A 25,994-nucleotide genomic window follows, 5' to 3' on the forward strand; every position below is an offset into this window, starting at 1 on the left:
TCAATTTATTTGAAAAACTACTTCTATAGGAGTGTGGACAGTACATGGACATTATGTGTAAAATATATAAAGTAACAAGACGGACAATATTTCCTATAAAAAAGGAGATAGTTTTGTTTCCAATACACTGGAAAAACTATCTAGAGAAGTAAATATCTCTCGCAAGTGTATTTACCCTTAATTTGAGCAGGTAAATGAGAAGATTTTCCAATGAAATTTGTATTTTTACTCTTAAAATAAGAGTTTTAGATAAAATGCACTTTAAATAAGACAATGCAAAACATTTTTTTCTAATTTTAAATGTAAATCATCCTGTTCCATTGGCAAAATGTCTCTTTTTCCTTCTCAATTCAAGAACAAATGGGCTTATATTAAGAAAAAAATGACTTATCTAGATTTAGATTTTTTCCAGTGTACAAACAAAACTATGAGAGTTCAGCTCTGCTTAAAGCGTTGCTTAACAATTGCTATTCAATGTGCAGCATTTAGTGCAATTAAAACATTTACTACTGAGGCACTTTGTAGCTTACAGTAGATGTCCATAACGATTGGATGTTTTCAGATCGAGCCATGATGGATTTTAGGCGTTAATATCCCCAGTGGACCAACTCCTATGGTGCCACTTGTGCGTCAGATTTATGGGTGGACAAGAAACAGCGAGTACAAAGGTTCCCACTTGGGACTTTAATATGAATATGAGAAAATGCAATTGTGTTGATTTTATTAATGCGTTTCTAATGAAGGTTTCTAATGAAGTAATCGAAATGAACGTGTTAAAGTCCCGGCCCTAAATATTTTGTATCCCTGCTGCAAAAAATTGAAATCTAAGTAAGTTTATTTTTCTTTAAAAAAGACCATTTCTTTCTTGAATTAAGCAGTAAAGTGATACACTTTGCCAATGGAATAAGGCAATTTACATCTAAAATAAGAAAAAACAATTGCGTTGTCTTATTCCAAGTGGATATTATCTAATTATCTCATTTTAAGAGTAAAAATACTCATTTCATTGGCAAATCTTATTATTTACTTGCTTGAATTATGCTAAATACACAAATTTTAAGACATTTTTACTCATTTCTAGATCGTTTTTGCGGGGTGGTGATCATATTTAAAAAAGGACTATTTTCCCTTAGCTCATCTGTTAGATAACGCCAAACTTCTGCTGTCTTTGTGTTTTATTGCTGTCAGTTGAGCTTCCACGTTACCTGTTGCACCTCTTGTGTGACCTGCAAGGCTATAAACACGATTTAGGTGTTTATTTTAACTTTTTCCATGTGAAAACCACACACATTTATGTATTTTTTCCATTTATGGTAATGGAAAGTAGTGCAGTGTGACTGCACTCTCAGCATTATGATGCCACTACCCTGTTTCACCTTAGAAATTGATTCTTTTAAGATTTCTTTTTTTTTTTTTTATCACGTTTGATCAGAACGTTGTAATTGTTTTAAATACAGTGTTTCTGGGAGGATTTCCTCTCTAAATCTCTCACTGGAGCCCCAATCCCACAGAAGGTAGGGGTTGGGAGGTAGATGATGGAGTCGGTCGACCCAGATCGATCCGTCGCAGACGACAGCCAGTCTGTACCGCTGCTAATCACTCAGATGGATCCCTTGTCTTACAGCTGTCATGCATGATGAGACCAGAGTGGGATCACTTCCTGTCATCTCTGATGATACACTGCAGAACATATTTCTCTCAGATGTTTTATCAGACGCTGGGCAAATGCCGCTGATCTACTAAACAGATGTCAGTCCCACTGTCGCCTGCCAAATGCTGCAGAACCTAAGCTACATTGTGAACATAATGTTAATGAGTGTTTTTCAGAATGAAGTCAAATTATCTGGTTAGACGCTGAGAAATGATGAAAGGTTTCCACTAGTTTCAGTGGATTTAATCTGGGTTTGTTCTCTTTTGAGCGGAGGGAGGGATTAGCTATTGGTCAATCTTTATTTATATATAGTGACCACATCTGTGGTCTGCTCTGGTCCTACTGGACGTCTACCTCGCATAGAACAGCCCCGACATCTAACAGTGTATTTTACATTTGGTTTCATCCGAGCCCCTCTTCTTCAGGTATCTTAACCCTGTTACATCCTAACAGAAGCCTCGCTTAAGCATTTCTTGAGTGTCAGTTAAAAGACTCTTTCACACAAAAGCTTTCTGGTTTAACAGACGCAAGTTTGTTTCCTCTGATAGTGTCCTTTGTTCGGATTAGTGTAAAAGCTTATTTACATCCTGGTTTAAGCTACCTGTAAACTTCAGGTCTCTCTTCACCTGGAGGTGAAACTTCTTCTGATGGCACCCTGAGAGAGGAGTTATAACCCACAGTACATCAGCAATCCCTCTACAATCAGCCAGAGATGCAATAACTATGGTACTATATTAAAAAAAAAATGGCTCCCCTTCATCTAAGGCTTTGGAATGGATCCCAGTAGACCTGTACATTATATCAACTGATAATCACCATTACAGTATCAGTGTCTCCAATATCACAGGGCTACTGGAATTATTAGGGGGATCTAAAGTCTAGGCTGGGGGCCATATGTAGCCCCTTGGACTGATTTTGTGAGGCCCCAGACTCCAAATGATGCTAATCTGGCCTGTTTGCACAGATGGTTGAAGCAATATCATTATCGGCCTTTTTTTTTCCCAATAACTCCACTCTATGTTCCACTTGACTTTCGTAATAATAAATACAACCACTTGTATCTGGTAACCACTTTTGTTGAACCAAATCTTGATTTTAGTCAATTTTTTTTAAACTCCGCTAAATGCGGAGACTGATTGACCAAATGTTAACACTAGATTTCAGTTGATGTATATAGGACCAATTCACAACACACGTCATCTCAAGGCCAGGTCATCCAGTCAGATCTGTTCAAAGTTTTCTATCTAAGAAAAACCAACTGATTGCATCGACTCATTGACCAAAACGCAATCTCTCACATCAAGCATGCTTGTAGCGACAGTGGAGAATAAAACTCTCCTTTAACAGGAAGAAAGCTCCATTAGAACCAGGCTTAGTGTGAACAACCATCTGCTGAGGCCGACTGGGGTTCAAGGAGACAGAAGCAGACGTACAGAAAGAAGCAGAGATATAAAACCAGCTCCACAGGCGGCCCCGTCCAGGAAACACACAGCCAGGCAGACGAGCTCCAAGCCAGCTCCCATGTCAGAGGATGAAAGAAAGCACACAGTTAGTCACAGTCAGCGAAACAGGACTGCACTGAAAAACAGGCCAAGCTCCAACATCTATAAACAGAGGTGTTGATATTTCTCTGGTTGGAGACCAGATGAAGCTAGTATGATGAGAAAAAGCAGAGAGCATAACATTAGAGAGTATACTGCAGAATGGAAGAATAGACAAGAATGAAGCAGAGTGAGAAAAAAGTGCTCCCTATGTCCTCCAGCAGTCCAACCCCATAGAAGCAAAACTATAGAGATAGCTCAGGATGTCTTTTTAATGGTAACAATGTATAAATCATTTGTTTAACAACCAAAGGATCACTTTAGTTCAGTGTATTGCTGAGCTGGTGAAAGATAAACTACAATAAAATGTATTTTCTGTTTTTAAAAACACATTATTACCACATGTCAAAAGGGTTAGATACCTGTAAGTATTCTATATGTATTACTAACTCTCGCCTATGGATGGTCCTACTGTAGTTCAGGGTTCCCTTAGATGTTTTTGGACTCATTCCACTTGTAAAGCTGACCTAGATCTTAAAGAAGAACATTTATCCTCCGTTGTCATAACACCATATTAGGGTGTTCATAGAGGAGCTGGTGAGTGTTTCTATGGATAGGGATGCTTTGGCTCCCTGTTGAACCTTTGACCTCTTTGACCCTACTTTAACTGACCTGATATTAGACTGTTTGACAGTCAGAGTGATCCAACCGCTGAGCCTATTAAATCAGTCCCAGCTCAGCTAAAAATCAATTAAAACCGAGAAACGCCAAAGAACTTCATGAAGCCTGAAGGCCTATCGCTTGAGACTGCTTTAGAAGGATCACCCTCTTTGCAAGAAAATGATAAGTAAGGCAAGATGAGAAACTTGTAAAAGTGTTTTAGTGAAGGAGATTTGCGAGATACGGCTTTTGCCAGAGGACTCTGCCAGAAGAAAGCAGGGTTTTTTTTTCTCTGCTGTTCTCTCAGTAAAGAGGAGTTAAGCCCCCCCCCCTTCCCAGATGGTTGGACAGTAGAATCACTCAGAACTTCAGTCATTAGGGAAACTCAGCGTTTAAGCAGATCAAACTGCCTGTGAACTGATTTGATTCCCCTTCCTACAGTTCATGTCTCTTTAATCCTAATTAGAGAAATACTTTAAAGGGATGTTAAGTCATCTAATGGGTGTTTTTATTTACAGGGTCTAAGACTTGATGTCTCAGCACTTGGCAGAAAAAATCACACGCCAGTATTGATCAACGACGCCATTAGAGCCAGCTCAGATATATTACGGTCATTTGGGTCATTGGATAGTAAAAATCATAGTTGGAAGGTTCAGAGCTGTCTCATTACTCTGTCCCCTCCACCCCACCCCATTTCTGCAGTGTGACATTTTGGTCCTCCCACTCTATCATTCTCTCTAGATTTCTTTTGCACTTGCCTTCCTCCTCTATCCACCCCCTTTTCTTGTTTGTAACAACAGGCTCTGTGTCAAAGTCTGGCCTGGAGGCTGGAATGTTGGAAAAGGTCTCATTAAACAGCCAGAGACGGGCAGCTCAAGGTACAACCAAGCACGAATGCGTGCACACCGGTTAACCTTGTTTAGATATCATTCATTTCATAGCCTGAGAAATATTCCTAGCTTCTTAGTTGCAGCATTTTTTACGTTCATTGTCGTTTTTAGGATATTATGCATTTTGTCAACATTTGAAGTTGGCTTCGGATTATTTTAGGAAAAAGTGTGCAAGCAGCTTTGTGTAATCTGTTTTTCCGTCCAACCAGCTACATCCAAGCCTTCCATCAATAGTTGGACGCAGTGGCTTAAAATTATGCCACCACTGGACTTTAGGGGTGCGAAGATGGATTGTCTAAAGTGACGACTCCCACTTCATTCTAGAAAAGCAAAGGATGAGTCTTGGTTTTGCTGGTTGCCATGAGAACAGTGTTGTCTCAGTAGTTGTTTCCATTAACAATCAAATTGTGCAAATTGTAATTAGGAAAATAAATCTCCTAAATGGAAACATAGAAAAAATTTTTTCTAATGAAACATATCTGTGAAGGGGAGGGATCAGAGCGTAATTTTGTATATCATAATTCTTTGTTACATCTACAGTATATTTATCTCAGTGCTCCCCACCACTGCTAAACCACACCAGAACTGAAGAAGCCTCTTGGATCAGAGGAAAAATGTCATCCATTTGCCTAAACTGAACCTTTTCTAGCCGTTCTGATGAAACGTTTTTGCTCTTTGTTGGGTCTTCGTATCATCCATCAGCTATGGTTATATTTGGCAAAACTGCAATGAAATCTCTGGCCGTTTCTCAATTCACTAGAACGCGAGTACGGACTCGTGTTCTCGCCAAGTATGTTGTTGAGAACACAGCAAAGTCTGGACTTGGTGAGAACGGGAGCATGCAGCATAAATATGGGTCAATTGGAACAGAAGTGCACTTGTGGCGTCGCCACATGCCCAGCTCGTCTAGAGCTGCATTTCACCTCCTGTTATTAATAGTCACTAGATAATAATAAATTCTGCCGAGAGAGGGCTGCTGCAGACGGGCTGCAGTTAGCCCTGGCTGTCGTTAGCTTTGGAGCTCCGCTGGTTGCCGCGGTCCTCTCAACTTCGTAAATCTTATATTTTATTATCCATTAAATCGGTAAATGGACCATATAGTGACGGTTTAAGTATTATATTCTCGTCTCAAATGATCTTAAAACGTACTTTTATTGAACAACAGAAGGAGAACTTTTAATTTTCAATGGCGTGCTCCATTGAAAGCTGCTGCTGCCGCAGTGCATGCTGGGATAGCTGTCAATCTCAAGAACGGACAAATCTTCTGTGATGCATAATCTGTAGAGAGGGCGGGGCAAGAACAAAATCTGGGGATTTGGTGCGTTCTCACTCTGTCGTTCTCGGAAATTGGAACTGTGCTCGAGCCGAGGCTGATGACGTGTCACGAGTACACGAGAACGCTCAAGAACGCATATTGAGAAACGGCCACTGTTTCTGCATCACACAAGTCATGTGATCTGAGGCTGGACTTGACTGCCTTTTAAAAGACCACGAAGAAGTCTTGAAGTAGTTGGAGGATGATGGCGCCCCCTAGAGCTCTGGCTGAAATATGGATAATCTCATGTGTTGGTGTGTATACGTCCACCGCTGCCGTGTTGTTTTGCTTCAACAAACGTATTCAAGTGCAATTTTAACTGTATTTTGTTATTTAATAGAAATACCACAATTGTGAAACTTTGCATTAAGGAATTTAGCAGAACATCTACATAGTTTTGCTCACATTTTTAATGAAAACAAAACAATTGTTGGAGGGTTTTAGCATGCTGTTGGGTTCTTTTTGTAAAAGTTTGGATTTGGCCTTTAATATTTGTTGAGGTTTTCCTATTACTGCAGCCTTTTGAGCTGTTTTATGCTGTATTTGGGAACACCTTCCAGTTCCAGCAGAACTGTGCACCAATGTGCTAAGGGAGTTTTGTGGAGAAATTTGACAAGCTGACATAGCTGGTGGATGGGTTACGCTGAGTTAGGACGGCTTCACACCAACTATATTTCCTCTTAGCCGTGTTGTGCACCGTGCTGCAATCCATACTGTACTAGGGTTGTATGATTTTGCCAAAAATCTGCATTCTGCAATCTGCATGCAGGGGTGTCGGTCATGCTGCAGCACCACGGTGACACTGCGTCAACTAGAATGCTTTGCAGAGGAAAGCAAATGCATGGATGACTATCTTTGCTCTCACCCCTCGTTCACATACTTTAAGTCAGACCATCACACTCAGTCTGAATTCCTCAAATACTGGAAGAATGGTCCAGTACTCCCACCAAAGCACTCCAAAACCTTGTTTGCCGCCTTCTCAAAGGAGAGGAGGTTGTTACAGCTGTCTAAGGGTGAGGCATCTGAGGTCAAAGGCAAAGTCTGCTAAAAGTGGCCGCACTTTTCTCTGCCCTCTGCTGCTCATCATTCTCGCTCATACGCTGACTCAAAATGTTTTCGTGCAGCTGAAGCTGAGCAGCTCCGATGGATGAAATCATTTATTTACCAGGGGCAGGCTGAGCAGCGTGGCCTCTGACCGGTCCTCATGCCGGCTGGAGATAACGGCGTTGTCAGAGAGCCCGAGGCAGCTGTGGTCAGCCAAACACAGGGTTATCATGCCACTCGTTCATTTCACCAGCTACATTCTGTGCTGGATCTGTGCGATAATGAAGAGGGATTGGTTTATTTTTGACTTCTGGGATTTCTATATAGGGCAATAAGGACCAAGAGGAATTTCATGTATTGGAAGCATATTTACTACCTAAAAATATATTATTTCAGTGTATATATTTCTTTTACTGAAAACTCTTTCACTAAGGACCTTTTGTGAACAGAATTTATTTATAGGACAACAGAAAGATTTCCTACTACCAAACGCTTCAAATTTTAGATAACAGAACAAATCATGTCTTATAATTGAGGTCTTTAATCACAGGTATTTTTCCAATTAACTCAATGTTGTAAATAAATCCCTAACAGAAATAAAAAAGTCATCATATGATAATTAGTCTTATCTTAATCATTTAGGGACTTTAAAAGCTCACTGGATGCAAACCTGAAGCAAAGTAAAATAGTGTATTATGAAAAAGGTATTCAATTATGCAGTTTAGTTAATTAAACGGAGATTAGTAGATTTCGCTCAGTATGCACTTGATGACATGATGTCCAGCCCTGCTCTTGCTAGACAGTTTCACTCATTTACAGCCTGCAGAAAAGCTGTGAAGGTCTCCACATATTGTTACAGAAAACAATAAAAGACAGAGAAACAATAAAACGTTATGAAATAATCCCAGAGAAACAGTCTAGCTAGTTATGAGAACGATTATTTTTATCCTAAACACTCCCTAATAGGATAAACAACCCCTCTTTCTTAGAAACTTTGTAATCTTGCATCTCTGAGGCCCGAATGAATGAAACTCAACACTTATAAATCAATATACGTCAAAGGGAATTAAAAAGAGATGGATCTTTTTCTACCACATTTTCCCCACATTGACAATATTGAAATAATTTTTCCAATCCTCAAAGCTTACATTTAACTCAAATTTGTATGTATTTGTATGTTTTTCAAAATAAAGAATATCACCTTTATCAGTTTTGATATTTACTTGCATTACAGCCATCAAACCCTCCCACTATTGCTATCACCCTAATCTTTGATTTCCTCATTAAGACTCCCTCATACTGGCATGGACACGTCTGAGGACGTCTGCGGGGACAGATGTGCACAAATCTGAATCTTTACAAACTTGTATGCGGTGTCTCGCTACACTGCTAAAAGAATTCACAGCGGAAATTAGTATTTGTTAGCCTCGTGAGACCATCCTGATCAGTCTGGAGACTTCGTTAAAGAAAATTTGGAGCCGTTCACCAAACAAACGTCCAACCAGCGTTGGCTTTGAAGCGGGTTGAGGTGTGACGCAACGAGAAGCGCGACAGGTTAGCCTAAAGAACATGGCGGCTTCAGCCGATGAAACTAGCGTTAGCGTGGCTATCGAGCAAGTTTTATCGGTATTTCTTCACTGAAAGAAGAGCAAAACACTGCTCTGGAGGCTTTTCTCAGAGGAAAAGATGTTTTTGCTCTTCTCCCGACTGGTTTCGGCAAGAGTAGCCTGGCTCGTGGTTGTGTTTTCGTCGTCGCTCTGTTAGTACGTCATATGCTTCGTTGATCTGATTGGTTTTATTTGGCCCGTCTATCACCAACATAGGCCAATCAGCTAACCAGTATTTTCGCCCCTCCCCAAAATTACTTCAACGGAAGGTTTCCAGATGGATATGCGAAGCAAATCCATCTGGCGGAGGCAGGTTAAGTATTCGTACCAAACTGTTTTAAATGTGACAACAAGCCGACAAAGCTCTGGTCATTGGTGGGATTTCTAAACATCAGCCTTGTGTGTCAGAAGTATTTGACATTCAGGGGCTTGTCCATGATGTTTCGGCTCCCTGAGACTCTAATGGTTGATCATCATTGGAGGCAATATTCGTCATTTATTATATCACCATCACTAACCTTAGCGTTAGCAGGCAGTCTCTCTAAGGCTACGTTCACACTGCAGACCTTGATGATTAATTCCAATTTTTTTGCATTGCCGTTCACATTTCCAAATATATGCGACCTGTATGTGATCTCCTGTGTGAACTGCAGTTATACAATGCAAGTGTTCCGCATGCGCCGTAGAGGATGCAATGACAACACAGGCCAGCATGCTCTGTGTTTACGGAAGTAAACATGGATGGTAGTGCTGGCGCATCTAGCGATCTTTCCCAACCATAAAAACACAATCTTTTCAGGATGGTTAAACATAAATACTGCTCTCCGCATCATCATCCGCCATGGTTGTTGTTTTTCTTGCCGCTTCATAGCAAGACGCAGAATAGTGACCTTTGTCGGGTATTAATGGCGTTCAGGTCGGATGAATGCGACCTGGCCGTTCAGACACAGGTCACATTTGAAAAGATCAGATTCATATCGGATTCAGGACCACATAGCCAAGTGGCCTGGGTCGCATTGAAAAAATCGGATCTGTGTTTTTCAGACTGCCATGAAAAGATCAGATCGCATATGGGCAAAAACAAACCAGATTTGGGTCACTTCAGACTGCAGTGTAAACGTAGCCTAAGGCTTTAGGACTTTCAGTCAAAGCTCTCCCTTTGTGAGCAGCTTCATTGTGTTGAGTAGTGTCTCCTCTATCAGCCATGTTAGTATTCCTGTTGAACAGCTTTTTATTTTAGCTAAATTTATCCACATCAGACCAAAGTTTGGATTCATTTGGTCTTCGCATTAGTAGCAGGCAGCGGAAAAACAACTTTTCTAGAAGTATTGTTTGCACTGGAACCGAATCTAAGTACGTGAGTCGAATCAAATAGCTTGAAAAAACTAAATTATTAAAATATAACTGGTTGAAAGACTGATAATTTATAGAGCAGTTTATATTCAGTAGGGTGTAACTCAAAAGTGCAGATATTAAAGGTATTGTGGAGGATTTTCCTAAATTTTTTTTAAAAGACCCGCCCTCTCCACGCTTGTAAGAGCACGCATGAGCCCACTTCTCCTCAAACACTGTTTAAAAGTTGCTGTTCTCATAGCTCCTACAAGTTTGTGTCCGAACGTCCAGCCTAACCCCTAAATCCCTCAATCATTTATTTAGAGAGGAGACTTTATAGTGAACTCAGTTGATTTACCGTTCGGACAGATGATCACTACTTTTTGCTCCCCATTGGTCACGTAACAACTCTTTCACCCCGTTGCCTGCGCCATCTTTGTCATGGGCCGCTATGACAGCATTCTGGGACATATCTGCCTCTTCTGAGGCCTTTCTTTTCTTCTCATATACTTCGTTGTAACTTTTGCTCTTACGACACTCAGCCACTTTCATAGAATTTGGGTGAAAAATCAATGACTAAAATCGTAGCTCACCACAGATAATATGCCTGAAAGTGCGAATGCGCAGAAAAAGATAGCTAACTGCGACCAGCATGTAGGACGGCCTTACGTAAACATTTCACCAGAATGATTGACAATTAGGAGGACCACTTATTTTGATGATCCACCCGGAAATAAAAGATTGTCCTCTATACCTTTAAACCACTGAAAAAATGCATTAAAATGATCAAATCAAGATCATAGACAAATAAAACAATCAGGAATTAATTCATTACAAATAATAAAAGGTTGCAAAAACACAAATCAAGTAAAATATTAGGACAATACTGGATATTTATTTAGCATAAGGAGAACCTGTCAAATAATCAATGGCTATAAAAAAAACACTTTCAAACCATTTAAACTCAGCTGGAGTGGAGTTTGTTGAGTCTTTTCTAGAGGTAAGAGCAGTCCTCAAAGCATAGAGAATGCATAGGTCTGCTCTGACGCTCGCTCAGTAAAGGAAGGAAGGAACGAGAACAACATCCAGAGACTTTGTCCTTTCTCTGTCTTGTATTCTTGTGATTTGGAACAGTGGTTGATGACGTTTCAGGAGCACACGAGAACGCACAAGTACACATACTGAGCAACGGCCATAGTCCTTCTATGCTAGTTCACCAACCTTGCCCTCCCCTTCAGTTTCTGGGAAGGACCGAACCCCCACGATGAGCTAATTTCTAGTAACCTCTGCCTCCTTTGTTATTACCATTGATGAAGATGGATCTTGAACCCTTTTATAGCACTGAATGTTCATTCCTCATCTTCTTCTGAGTAGCCTGTGAACACTATACCATGTCCTAATTTACACTTAAAGTTAACGGAGTTTAAAAGCTCTGCAGGAGCTTATCTTTAGATCTACATCCTTAAGCAAAGCCTGAGTTACAGTTTTTTTCAGGATGTACTCTTATGGTTCCAAACAACCCATGCACTGGCTGGCCTTACGGAGATTCGGCAGGATTAACAAACAGCCGGTCTGTTACAGGAAGACTCAGCTGGCGGTCTGAATGTTTATATATTACCTCTATAACAGCTGCATTATTACTTCCTGCCACACAGCTGTCCTCTCAGCTGCACCAACGTCAGAATTTATCTCTTGGATATTTTATACGTTAGGGTGACATTTCTCATAAGGTTTCCATTAATTATTTTTTAATTTGAACTATTTTTCTAAATTGCATTCTTCTTTTATCAATATATTTAAATCATATTCTATCTGACATTTCATGAATTTTTGTTTGTGGTTACCATGGTAACTCATAAGAGCAATAAGGCACACTTCTTGAGTCCAAGTCGGATATTTTTCCTCCTCACGTTATGGGGGTGCATCGTACGGTTGGGGCCGCCTTAAAGTCTGAAGAAATTAACTATTTTGCGAGGTGTAGGACACTTTACTGGCTCCAATTAAAAAAACAACAACCATGAACTAAATGGTTTATTTGGATTTAAGGTTGTATGCAAGCAAACAGGAAACACTTTGTGGGATTATTTATTTTTTTATATTATTAGCTTGTAGAAATCCCCACTTAGCTGTTTAAATTAACCTTATTTAGAGTAGATGTTTTTTTCCAAAACATATATATCTTAAGCTGCTGCCCCCGCGACCCGACCCCGGATAAGCGGAGGAAGATGGATGGATGGATGGATATATATGTGAATATATTTATTTCAGTTAGTGCTATAAATCGATGTTTAAGTATTTTTAAAAAGATGTGCACAGCTGCCAAAAACAGAGACTTCCAGACCTATTCTACGGAGCATTGAATTAAAGGGCCCTCCACACTTTTAAGAGAAAAAAGGTTTGAGAAAAAGGTTGTAAAGCATCTCATCTAGGATTGCAACTAAAGATTATTCTGCAAATCGATTAATCTGTTGATTATTTCCGTTGATTAATAATCTGATAGCAAAAGGTTACTTAAAGTTTTTTTTTTTTCACAAAAAGAAACCAGGTGAAACTAAAACTTTTTGACAGACAAAAAAATAGCTTTTTTTTTTTAATTGCAATTTTTTTTTCTTTTCTACAAATAATCATATAATTACAGCTTTAAATGGGTCGCTCTGTCGACTAAAGACATGTTTTAGAATCTCTACACTCCAGTTAATGATTGATTATTGAAATAATCGATTCATCCGATTAATTTTTTCATCCCTAATCTCATCAGTTTCCTTTTTTCACTATTAAAAATCATTAAAAAAAAACAAATAAAATATTAGGAGATGTGGTGAAAGATGTTTTTTTAAACAACCGCATGTCTTTTCAGGGTTCAGCCGTCATTACAGACCTGAGCTCTGGAGACGCTGTGCAGGATGAGTGTTGTTCCCAGAGCCCTGCGGTTCATGGATGTTATTTACAGGACGAAGGGCTGAAGCTGCTTGTCCTCAACCTTCTCTGCCATCAGCAGAGACACCAGTGTGTTCTTCAGCAAGTGTGTGCTGCACAAGATAGGAGATGGGGTAATTACCACCCGAGCCTCCATCCAGCATCCGCTCACCTTTTCAGTCACAACAGAGCCACAAAGAGCAGCCCTGTCAGCTCAAAGTCAAGGCACCAGGCAGGTGTGAGCAGGGGGACCCCTGTGCCCGCCATTCCCTTTTTTTTTTAAACACAAAACTACATCTGCAAGTGAGGACAAGCTGGATGAAATCCTGCGTCATCCCTGCCACTGCATGGTGTGTGTTCTCTCCCTGCACCACCATTTTAGCCCTGAGTGCTGTGTGTTATCTCGACAGGTGCAGTTGTCTGCACCCTGCTGTATAATGGGGATGTTTTCAGCCTGTTTCATGCTTTACCTGTCTGCCAGCACTGAGATGGTGTTCGCTGATAACTCCTGCCCCCCCCCCCCGCCACACTTTGAGAGGCTGGGTGAAGCTCAGCGGTGGTATTCAGAGTGCAGATTGCAGTGGTGCACATGTTTTGCATCAATGTTTGCAGCAGTGCTTATCTTCCACCCCCAACTGCTCTCCCCAGATGTTGTCAGAATTATATTAGTGTGAATAAGTGTGAAAAAAACATTTTCTGTTGTCCAGAAATGAATCAATATAAGCCAATGGATCCAATTACACTTAATAATCAACTATGTGTGCAGACAAAAGGGAATTTGCATTAAGGTGAGAGAGAGTACACCCCTGGGTGGCTCAGGTTCTGAAGATGCTCCCATGCCGCATTAACTGCTATTGTTAATGCTAGAAACTGGTGATCCACTCACAAGGGGGAGGGCTGGTACTGTGAGCTCTGATGGAGGATGTCTGGGTTGCATGTAGGCCCACCCTGTCTGCATCATCCGCCACAGTTTTCATGTTCCGTTTCCTCCAAACCTGGAGGTAAAATTGACTCTTTGAGCAAAAACTCCTTAAGAGAGCTTTGCATATTTGAATGTTTATTCTTTACTTCTTCAGTCGGGTTTCCATGGAAAATGGAAATATTAAGGAAACTTTTAAAAGTTTGGAAAAAAATGAAATTCAGATTTGCTGTGTTTCCGTTTGGTTTAAAGTAAGCTAACCAAACAACGCGTAATGTCATCATATGTCATCGTCCACATTAGGTCGTCATGCATGGCTGTAATAAACAGGACGCAGAGGCTGCAATCAAGCACTGACCACAGAGGAAAGTTTTAATGAATGTGATGCCATCAGGGAAATTATTCTTGCATTAACCCGTCAGCTAGAAATGGTGATGCTGCTTTCAGCCTCGTCTAACTTTATGATAGGAACATCTGGGAGAAAGGCGACATCAGAAACAGCTGATCAGTCATGTGAGGTAAAAGTTTAGAAGCGAATCAAAAAAGAGTTTCCATCTCAGATCTCCCATTTTGTGCATCAGCCATTTCTTGCAAAAAGTTTCCATCAAGCTTTTCTGATGGGATTCTTCTAAATGTGCTTCTAAAACTCACCTACTGATAAGTAAACATCAAATCCATGACGTACACCTCTGCTGTATTTGATAAGTTCTACTTGCTAACATTGATCTCTAAACACAGATTGCCAATGGGATTAATATCCTGACTTTGACTAGGCCATTCCAGCACGTTTCACCTTCAGCCAGCAGAGTGTGGCTTTATCAGTTTACTTTAGCTCAAAAGTTCCCCAAACGTGTCAGTTTCTGACCCACAGGTCAAACCATTTGGTTGAGAACACAAACGCTTCTGCAAATCCATAAACAATTAGTGTAATTATATTACAAAACGCATCAACAACAAAAGTATTTGCTTTTGTCAGTTTTGAAGTGCTACTACCCTATTTTTAAGCACTTTAACATTAATGTTTATTTTTCTTATTTTAATGTCTGTGGTGGATCTGAAGACCTTCAACCTTTCAGCTATTTAAATTATTGTCCTGCTGGAAGGTAGAACTCAGTCTTAAACCACAGACAGACTAGGATATTTACTCTTTAACTTCCTGTTTTTAGAACCATCCATCTCTCCAGAGCATGATGCTGCCAACACCATGTTTAGCTGTGCAGTAAGTGATGACTTCAGGGTGACATTTATTACAAAATGACAAACAAATGGAAATCCTCGTCTTAAATGAATTAAACTTCTTGAAATAAATAAACTGAATAAAAAAAATAACTTAACTTTCTGCCTAAACAAAGAGAAAACTAGAACAAAATAAGAGGCAGGGTACTACCTCTCAAAGTACTGGCATGTATAAGAAAGGTGTGGCTGGCTGAGATGAAAAGAGTATGAAGAATGGGCCAAAACTGCAGCAGCGTCACCCTATAAGTCATCTCCACCTACGCCAATTCATATCCATCCTCATATTTGACTTTAACATTTAGACAGATGGATGGATGCATAGATAGAGACATGGAATTTAATAAAAAACACATTTAAATTTCAAGTTTGGGGGTAAATACTCCTATGAGGGGCTTTAAGATGTTATTCCCCATAAATACTTCCCATATTTCCTTATAATTGAAAGCCATGCACCTGTTTCCCTCCTCTCCCCTCTGTGCATTACTTTGTGTTGATCTGTTAAATAAAAGCCCATTCAGATAGATGCGAGTCTGTGAGTGTAACATGACAAATGAGGTAAAGCTTAAGGGGAGTAAATATTTAAAACATCTTTTAGCACCCATGTTCAAACCCGCATTAAACACTCCGGGTCCATTGGGTGTCTGCTTCTTCCTGAATTACAGCCAAAGCTCAACTCGGTCTAACAAATGGCTGCTAAATAAAACATTTCTTAAATGTTAAGTTGCTCTGGTTTGATGAAATGCAGCAATTTCTCGATGATGGATTCATCCTTCCTGTTTTCTGCTGAAAGTCATCCTTCCTCTGCAGTATAGTTTTCTCTAGAGTTTGTGGGCGTTAGTAACGGCACAAAAGTTCATCTAATTGGATCTGCATTTAAATGGTAATACTAGGAGTCTAATTTTTTATTTTTTTTATATATGTTAAACTGCTTTTTACTGCCCAGACACTAGGGTTATTTAAAGAGTTCTGTAACTGTTAAGATAAGTCTGTTTATTCTTGTGAAAGTAGCATTTAGTGGCCGTCTTTGAGCCAGCTGACCAGCAGTGCACAGCAACCTGTGGGGTAAAGACATAGCCATGTCTCTTTATCCGTCCAAAGAAACTCAATAATTGTTTCTGGCTTCTTGTCAAAGGGAACCAAAGGAAAAGTGTGATAGAAAACCGCTATGTGAACAAATGCAGGCAGAGAAGAAAAGGGCAGAAATGACCTTCTGTGTTTGTGTAAACATATTTTAAATGACAAAGGAAAAAAAATATTACCAGCATCTATTTTCTAAAATGACTCGGAGCCTCAAACAGGGCTGGCATCTGGATCATTTCAAAAAAACCATCAAGGTCATTGTTTTCATTTCTAAACATAATGCCACTCGGCCGTCACTTCAACGTCAATGTTTTTCATAACAGGAGAACCTCTATTAAACACAACATTACAGGTAGGCTGTTATGTAAAAAGAAAAGAGGGGGGAAAAAAGGAGAATATAAAGAAAATGTTCTACATAAATAACAAAATGTTTGTTTTATTTGTATTGTTTTTAATCTTAAATAAAAAAAATATTAAATTGATGACAAAATCAGAAAAATGACAATACCACAAAATAATAAGCAATTCATTAATGAGTATTATCAGGTGTGTTCATCAACACAATTGATAATATTCATTAATAATAGCCTACATGTCAAACAGTATTAGATATAACATCATTTTAATAATTTTAAACATTTTAAGTGCAAGTAAAAAAAACTCCAAAGTTATAATTTTATTATAGTATTTTTCTCAGTTTCTCCATTTAAGACTAAACCTCTAGAGTTACCTGTAACTGCAGCAGGTTTATCAAACCTCCAGTGCTCGGTTTATTTCCTCTCTGTGCTACTTGAGGCTCAGGATGCTGCATCATCACACCTGATCCAGCTCCTAATGTTTTTAATTGGTTTATATCTTCCTGAGCCTCTATGCTGTTACCATTCAAGGTCTTTCTTGGCGAGATTCGCAGCAGTTTAAGATCCCAGCCTCTGCTAAACCAGAGATAATTTCTTATTTGTTGTTCAGTTGCACCTCTTAAGCCGGGTATACACTGTACGATATTTTAAATCGTTGTTCTCAGCTACAGCTCAAATTGTACGATGAAACCGCAGGGTTTAAAAGTTCACAGCTCATGATGTATGTTGTTACACTCCAAAAACCACATGTTGGTACTCCGCTGGTTGTACTGGTCAATCTGGAATTCAGTTCAATTCAGTTTCTATAGCGCCAATTCACCACATGTCATTTCAAGGCACATTACAGTTCACTAGATCATACAGTCAAACTGACTCAAAGTTTTCTATCCAAGGAAAACCAGTTGATTGCATTGACTCAAATGCAATCCCTCACACTAAGCATGCTTGGAGCGACAGTGGAGAGGAAAAACTCCATTTTAACAGGAAGAAACCTCCAGCAGAACCAGAAAAAGATGAAGAACTCCTTTGTTTTGCACATGCACAAGATTCTAGTAAATCGGCTTGTAGATGCACGTAGCTTTTGTCACTACCGGATCAGTACCGGTAGCACGATCCGTACAATCAGCTCATTTGCCATGTAAAAAAATATCTAAATAACGTTTTCCCCTCCCTAAAAGTAGTAAGCGTACTAAACTATAATGTGTTAAATGTTAATAATGTATTTCCTGAGAAAATAAATGCCTAAAAATGCTTTCTGTTTTACCACTCGTCTGTTCCCGATCTGCACTGGAAATAGGAACCTAGGCTACATCCGGGAGCTAAGTTTTTTTAATTTCCTTTTTACCTTTCATGCTAACATTATAGCATATAGTGTGTAATCCAAAGAAGTAAAACAACCAAAATGCAAATAAAATGGTTTAATCGTATTTTGCAGGACTAATCTTAGCCTATCTGATGATGACGAGCAGTTTAATGGAAAAATTGTAAAAAGCATTAAATTATCTCATAAAAGTCATAAGTATATATATTTTTAGAGATGCAGTGCAACATTATTTATTGATTTAATGATAAAAATTACTACTTTTAATACCCTAATTACATTATTTACTGCGACCTGGATGAATTTCTTCTTGCATATGCACAAATTAGCTGATGGTACAGATCGTGCTTCTGGTAAGGATTGGGTCGGAATAGCTTTGTTTCAACAGCAGGATTTGCTGCTCCACTATACCTATGAAAATTGGGACGAGCACGTAGGACAGCCTTACGTTAGCATTTCATCAGAATGATTGACAGTTAGAAGGACCACTTATTTTGATGATCCACCCGGAAAAAGAACATCCTCCAGTAAACCTTTAAAATATACCCGTCGTGTTTCCTAGTTTAAGAATTTTGATTTCCATCTGACAAATGTATAAATAATTTTAAGCGTTACTTTGTCAGTTTTCTATTTTAATTAATTTGGAATCATTTTATAAGGTAAAATGAAAGATGCAGGACAAAACCTGCACCTATTGTTACTCAGAAGTAAAACATCTCTACTTCCATATCTAGTTGAGTGGAATTGAGATACTTCCTGCTGCGCTACTTTTTCCTCCAGCTCGAACATTTCAACATATTCTCATTATCAGTTCGTATGAAATCGTACGAAAAGTTATGGACACTATTTCGTACGTTTTTGACGTTTTTCCTCAAAAAACCACATCAGTGCGCATGCGCAGGCATATAGAAAAAAAAAAGCAGATCCGCGGACGGACGTAAAACTGGGAAAAACAGTGCAATCATCACTTATTCATGTCTCTAACTACGTTGCTTGCTGTTTTATATCTTAGGGTTAGGGCTAATTGTAATTTATATTCTATATTCGTGAATGGTGCGTCAGATGCGCATACGACGAAAAAAATGTCCAAAACGTACGAAATTACGGTGCATAACTTTTCGTACGATTTCATACGCACTCATAATGAGAATAGGTTGAACATTTAGCCTAATGACGGACTCAGAATCAGGTTAATTAAATTTGTCTTATACGACATAATTACCTGAAGAATCAGAAACTGGGTATGTGTGAATGTGTCTTGGTGAGGTTTCAGAAAGCTCCATGTAAAAGGAATATTCATAAGATTATGTTTGAGCTCAAAGGTTTGATATTTATATACTGGTTGAAAATAACTGATAATTTATAGGAAAATTCAAAGAAATTTAGATGTTTAAGGAATTAAATCTCATTGAAAAGTTCAGACTATTTCGCAGACAGAACTCTGGTTAGGGCGCGAAATTATTATTATGTTAACTTTTATGATCCTTCCTTTTAATGAATCAGAATGGAGAACCATATCCATTTTATTATTATACTCCATCCATCCATGGATTTATTTTCAACTTTCACACTAATACCTTAAAATGTGCTGAGAAAGGATGGATTTCTTTTTTTTATTATTTTTGTCTGTATGACATGAAAACATCCAGGAACTCTGAATCTGTTTTAGGTGAAGCACTGCACTCCATCTCCTGTTCTCTTTTTGGGAAAAAATCTCCAACTCAAATCACCGTTCATTATTCTTTCCGTAGAGAACAGGGTGTACTTAGAAGCGATCTAATTTTATCAACCAAGTGCCTAAATTGCCAATTTGCGCCCAAAATGGAACATCACTTATTCAAATTTTCTCTCCGATCCATCATCAGGTGAAGTGGCACTTTGTTTTTCCTCCAATTGACGGTTTCCTCATTTATCAGAGTGAAACGCTATGCATGAATAATTGGAATGCGGTTCAGCTCGCTTACTGGCCGATGGAGGGGTAGCGGTTTCGTGCTAACTGAAACGGCTGCCGTACCGAGAGGTGGTCTCAGAATGGAGACATTAGTGATGATGTGAACACGTCTCTCTCTCCCGTGGATCATTTAGAGCTGTCTGTCACACTATTATTACTTTCTGAATGTTTTAATAAAACGTTTCCTCCAGGATGTCACACCGGTGCAATAATACGAAACGCCAATTTATTGCTTTACTGATGGAAGGAAACAACCGAGGGAAAGCAGAGAGCCCTTTGAGGATGTTCCAGGTTTTTACAGAAGGGGAGAGTTTAAAAGGTAAAAGTTGACCAAAGGGACACATCTAAGAGGCTGCTGTGTGCATTCCTCTGCAGGCCGATGCATCGATTGCATTCTCAGATTTGCTTTTTCAGCCCCAAAAGAAAGGAGCGTTGAGCTTTGTGATCTGCAGATTGCCTGATATGACTGAAAATAAACTCTTTCCAAGGTGGAGGTTAGCTTTGAACTTTGCCTTGAATCAATAACTTCAGTATAAACTTCAATGGATCTTTAGTCTGGGATAGAAAGATTTACAGCAGTGAGCAGAATATGAACCCTTTGACGATAAAGTCCTGCATCAAATGCCACAAAAGAAATCCATAGATTCCCTTTCACAACCTAAAATAAAGCAGCTTTATTTTAATGCTTTGTTGTGATTTGAGGGCCTCACTTTTTAAAATCTGAAAAGTGTGGCATGCATGTGTGTTCAACCTCTTTAACACAGTTCTGTCTTTAAACACTCAGCATGTCTTGGCTTTTAACATCCAACTCACACCCAATCAAATTAGACTATCAATTACCTTTAAGTTTGGACTTTAACTAGGCCACTCTGACAGATAAATGCCCTCCAAATTGAACTATTCCTTAGTTTTCTGCTTATTTCATGTTTTTTTTCCCTGAAAGTTGGGTCTTTTTTCAGCCTCCGTCTATTCCCCTGTTCAATCTAAGCAGCTGCCCTATCCCGCAGCATAACGAAGCCACCACCATGTGTACCTAGCTGTGTTTCCATCCAACTGGAATGTGGATTTTAAGTGAACTTTTAAAAGTAAAAATGTGTGGTTCAAAGGCTAATGTTGTCATACATCACTGTTTACATTACGTTGCAACATATGGCTGTAATAAACAGGAAATAGAGGCTAATACTGACCACAGATCAGTGATGGATGTTTTATGAAAGTATTAATGATTGTTTTGCTATTGGGGAAGTTGTTCTTCCGTTAACCTCTCAGCTAGTAATGGCGATGTTGCTTCCAGCCTTGTTTTTGCAAAAAAATGGCAACATCTGGGAAGACGGCAACATAAGAAACAGCCGATTAGTCGTATGAGGTAAACCTTCACTATGTGAGAGCTGATTCAAAAGAAGTATTCCCATCTTCCGTTTAGTGCATTAATCCTTTTTCGCAAAAAACACCAGAAAATTTGACTGGACTTGATTCAAACTTTGCCGTTTCCTTCAAGTTTTTCTGACGCAACTCCATAAAATGCGTTTTAGAAAAAGCCGATGGAAAAGCACCACCTGCTGCTGGTGAATTCAGTCACGATTAACCAGTTTTTCCTTCACACTTTTGTTTTTGGCAGATGTCAATCATGTTCTTAAAGACTGTGATATTACATCAGACTGCAGTCTAATGTGCAGCTTTCTTTCCGAGGGTTGAAGGAGGTTTTATTTGGAGTGTCAGCAGTAGCGGCTGTATTTTTTTTTTCTCCAGAGAGGCTATAAATTCAAAATGAATGCCAACAATGTACATAAATCTGTGTTTTGCATGGCCCATATTGTGTCACAAATCTAAAAAAAAATAATGTACCAGTTTAATAATGGAGAAGCTATTAGTCAGCTTTATATATTTCTATATCTAAAAACTATTTTAAAAAAACTATACTATTTAAGAGCAACTATGCAAATTAACAAACATCTAGAAAAAGTGCACTATATTATATTATTTTCTATGTGATCCCAGAATGTTTTTTCTTTGCCTTTTCTAAAAAGTGCTTTAAATTAGTCCTACCTGTCTTTATTCATGCTCGGTCAGATCCTGATGTTTGAAAAAGGAGGCCAGGAAAGTAGAATAAAGCTTTAGCCTCGCTCCGTGCAGTTAGCCAAGCCTTCTTGCTAAACCAGGTCCTGGGAAAGGACGGTTCTTGAGACATCTCTCTCCAATGCGTCTCCAACTCCCGAGACTCGACCTGTCAATCACCAGCAAATCGTCATACACTTCCTGTCACCTCGGAGCGCACCACAGCTGCGCCCCGAGCTCTCCTATACCTTCATTTTGCAGAGAAGCTGCTGCGCATGTACACCTTTTAACGAGAGTCTATGGGCAAAGATTTTTGAGCCCCAGGACAGAAATCCGTCACCAATCGGCCGAAAAATGGAAGGATGGTTTACTATTCATTAAAGATCAGATATTTATCTAGCTCATCTAAAAAATATATATTCATATATTTTGAAATCTAAAAAATTTTGATTTAAAATTTAATTATACATTTTTATTTTCTTGTATTTTTATGTCTTAATCAGGGTCATTGGGTCGTTTGGGTGGTGCCCTAGCGCCCCATGCCAGATTTTACTTTACTCCTGCTGTACTTTTGTTTAACATTAAGCAAGTTATTTTTTTAATTTTAAGAATAAAATTTAGAAGATAATTTACGTTTAAAATAAGAAATACAACTGTGTCTCTTATTTCAAGTGAATAATATCTTATTCTAAGGGTAGAAAATACACTGATTCCACTGGCAGATCATCTTTTTTACCTACTTGAGTTAAGAGTAAAGGGCAGATTATATTCTGCAACCGCACACATCAAATGTCGTTTGGGTCTGGTCGTGAACCAGTTTTGCTGGTATGCTTTGCAACGTCGGTCTGGAATTTGTAGGGACGCACAGCAGTTTCCCACCAAAGCGCAAGGGAGAGCCTATTCGAGAATTCGCAAGAACTTCGGCAGATGCTCACGAGAACTTCGGTGGCGCCGGCGGGAGTGTTCATCTTCCAAAACAACAATGGCGCATCTGCAAAATATCACGGTCAAAGAGATGGATCTAGAGTTGCTAGACATCGAAGAGGAACAGGTTCTGTTAATGGAGTTGGCAAAAAGACAGATTAACCTTTCGTCGTAGTTGTCCATTGTAGTTGGTCCTTGGTTTTTTTTTTAAATGGCGCGCCCGCACTGAATCAAGGACGACCACACAGAGTATACCAAGGACCAATCACAGCTGCTTTTTGTCTGCGAACTTCCGCTTGAGGTCTGCGTGGGTTTGCGACCGTCCGACGTGTAGTCAGGATTTTTTTGAGATGCGCAACGGCGGATGCAGAACCTCTGCATGGGGGGCGTGGTCGCACAGAGACAGATTTGACGGTTGCAGAGGCTATACGTCAGAAGCATAAATTGGCCTTAATTACACTTATTTTAATACATTTTTACAGATGCTTTTAACCGTTTTTGCAGTGTAGTCATCCTGTTAAAAAAAAATTACAGACTGATAACACACCTTAGCATGGTCTTCTACCCCTCACCCATTGACTGCAGGGCATAGAGACAAACACTTTAACCCTGCAGGGACTAAGCAAGCATTGGGAGGAATGGACTCAGACACCATACATCAGAACATGAGGTAGCAGCAGCTTTCAATGTCCTCCTGCGTCCTTTGGAGCATGACAGTGAATCAGTCCACTGCAGATTGCTGACTTTGCAAAAACAAAGCTGGCAGTGATCAGCGAAGCAGTTTAAATCTATGAGGATCCGGATGTGTTGAAGGCTGTAGAAGAGGATTGCTCAGCAAAACGTTGTCATGGGTAATGCAGAGGTTTTAAAAAGCGACGTGTCTTTCCCTATCCAGCTCTGGCCCTCCTGTGTCTCCAGCCATTTGATCAATCCTGACTCCCACAGCCGGATCGTGGAGGTTTATTCCCACCTCCCTCATCCAAATCAGGCTTTTACTCTAACAGAATTGTCTGGGCTTGTTTCCGTGCAGCATACTGTTTAACTTTCTGTACGCCTCAGTGAGATTAACATAATTCATGTGTCATCTTGGAGCATTGTCCCCCGCTGCAGGGCTGAGCGTACCTGCTGCATAACTGCAATGTCACTCGGTCAGACAGTTAAATGCATCACCGACATAAATCAAGCTGAGATGTACAATTTATAAAGGGGCTGGATTAGCATTCAGGGCAGAGGTCCTGCTTCTGTGGGAAAAGCCTCAACAAAATACTCATCTCCCTGTTCAGGCACCAAAGCTCCTGTCCTCAAAGTTCAGCCTTTAACTTAACTGCATTTTCCACCTTAAAACCATAAACTGCAGAATACTTTAGTTGGATTTTACACCAAAGACAGGAACCAACTATGCTTGTGCAGCCTTCAACAACTTTTCATCCAAGGCTGTAACTTAGTTCATCTTTAAACTCCTTTGTTCCATATCCTCCATAAATAAAATGGCTGATTCTGCTCCAGATTTATGCTTTTTACCTTCAGGTAGGAAAAGCTGCATTTCTTTGGTTCATCCAAGGCTTGGAGAAGAGACTTATAGTGAGATTAAGTTTCATGGCCAGTGACAGCTTTCTGACCCTTCCTGGCCACCATAGATTCATTGTTATGGATGGGATAGGGACTGTTGTGATAGTTAATTAAGTTTGGAGCATTCTACGTTAAATCACAGACACTGTGCAGTCATTGCAAATAGCTGACATTTTCATTTGGGCAACAGGTGGTTGCATGTGATGCTGCAGTCATGATCCTTGCACCTTTTTTAATCAGTGAGCCATATTGGTGGAATGGCCGAAGTTTAAAGGTGGTGATATCATGCATCCTTGTTTTCCAGTCGTATCTAATCTCCCTGATCTGCTGTGCTACTTGGTCTGTTTACTGCAGTTCAGACAAACCCTCGGAGGCCTGTTAGAATTTAGAAAACCATGTTAACCGTCTTTGAAGAAGTTTCAGTCATCATGTCCTTCCGACTTACATCAGTCCTTTGAGAACTTTCCCTGCTTGGCTGCAGAGCGAGGCGCCCGGCCCAGTTTGGGCTCAAGTCGGCACTGAAGTGGGGGACGGCGCACGAAGCTTCTGTACCACAGCCAAATCTGTTGGCTGCTATTGATATCCCATTTCCTCTGTCCCTCCTAAGCTCCTTTGCATTCAGAGGCATGGTGCTGAGCCCAGAGTGTCCAGCCCGTGGCCTGTAATACTGATTATAAGGTTGCTTGTGCTGCTCTTCAACAATCATGGACTGGTTTTATTATTCAGGCAACAGAAGCAGAGATGCGGCCGCACTGGGAGCTGTCCAGCCCTGACGTTTTAATTGTGCCTCTTCCTTATTAGGTGGGATGCAAACCAATTTGGCTGCTGCTTTTAAATTTCTCTCCCATTAATTCCTTTTTTATCGAAGTTTCGAAGCTGACAGAAACAGCTTTAAATTTTAAAGATTGGGGAAACAGAGGATCAAAAACACAGACTGCTGCTTTTTCTCTCTCTGTCTTTACCTGTGGACATAACAAACAGTCTGTTAGGCATTCACATGTGGGGTGGCAGATAAGGGGCTGAGTTTGGGTTACAGGCTGCACTCCCTGGCTGGATTACATGCATTTCAATTAAACCTGCTCTATAGAAAGGAATCAGGGGGGGGTTGATAGTAGCTATTCAATTATTTTTTATTTTTATCCAATACACTCATGTGTTCAGTAAAGGTTAAACATTAAAAATTAAATATGTGTTTGGAAAAATCCTACCTAAAAGTCAACTAGTTGTCAAGCTGAGGCTGCTGTTTTCAGTAAAAGGCTCGTCTTAGCTATGGTTGTCAGGGAAACCGTTTACATGGCACCTCAGAACAGATTTTATAGCTGGTTTCCAGATTTAACGAGTCGCCGATTACCATTACTATCACTGCTCGAACCTGCTGTAGTTAGATGGATGGCTGCAGTAAACTAAACATACAAGCTTTATGCTTTCATCACAATTAAAGTTATCTTTTAAGTCCCAGTTCCTATTTTTTGTTGTTCCTTTCTTACAGTGAGGACAGAGCAGATCAGAATCAGAAATACTTTAATAATCCCAGAGAAATCCCAGGGAACTTACTTTGATTACAAACTCCAGTTACAGTTATATATATATATATATACATACATACAGAAGAGCTATATATATATAT

General features: G+C 39.7%; 1 protein-coding gene across 1 annotated transcript in view; it reads left to right on the forward strand.

Annotated features, from left to right (window-relative positions):
• Positions 1 to 25,994, forward strand: part of LOC107086615 (beta-1,3-galactosyltransferase 1-like) — a 225,550-nt gene that overhangs the window by 179,950 nt on the left and 19,606 nt on the right. The gene's annotated exons all lie outside the window — the stretch shown is intronic.

The sequence above is a fragment of the Cyprinodon variegatus genome, unplaced genomic scaffold (genome assembly GCF_000732505.1).
Source record: "Cyprinodon variegatus isolate N-32 unplaced genomic scaffold, C_variegatus-1.0 Scaffold9, whole genome shotgun sequence".
NCBI lineage: Eukaryota > Metazoa > Chordata > Actinopteri > Cyprinodontiformes > Cyprinodontidae > Cyprinodon > Cyprinodon variegatus.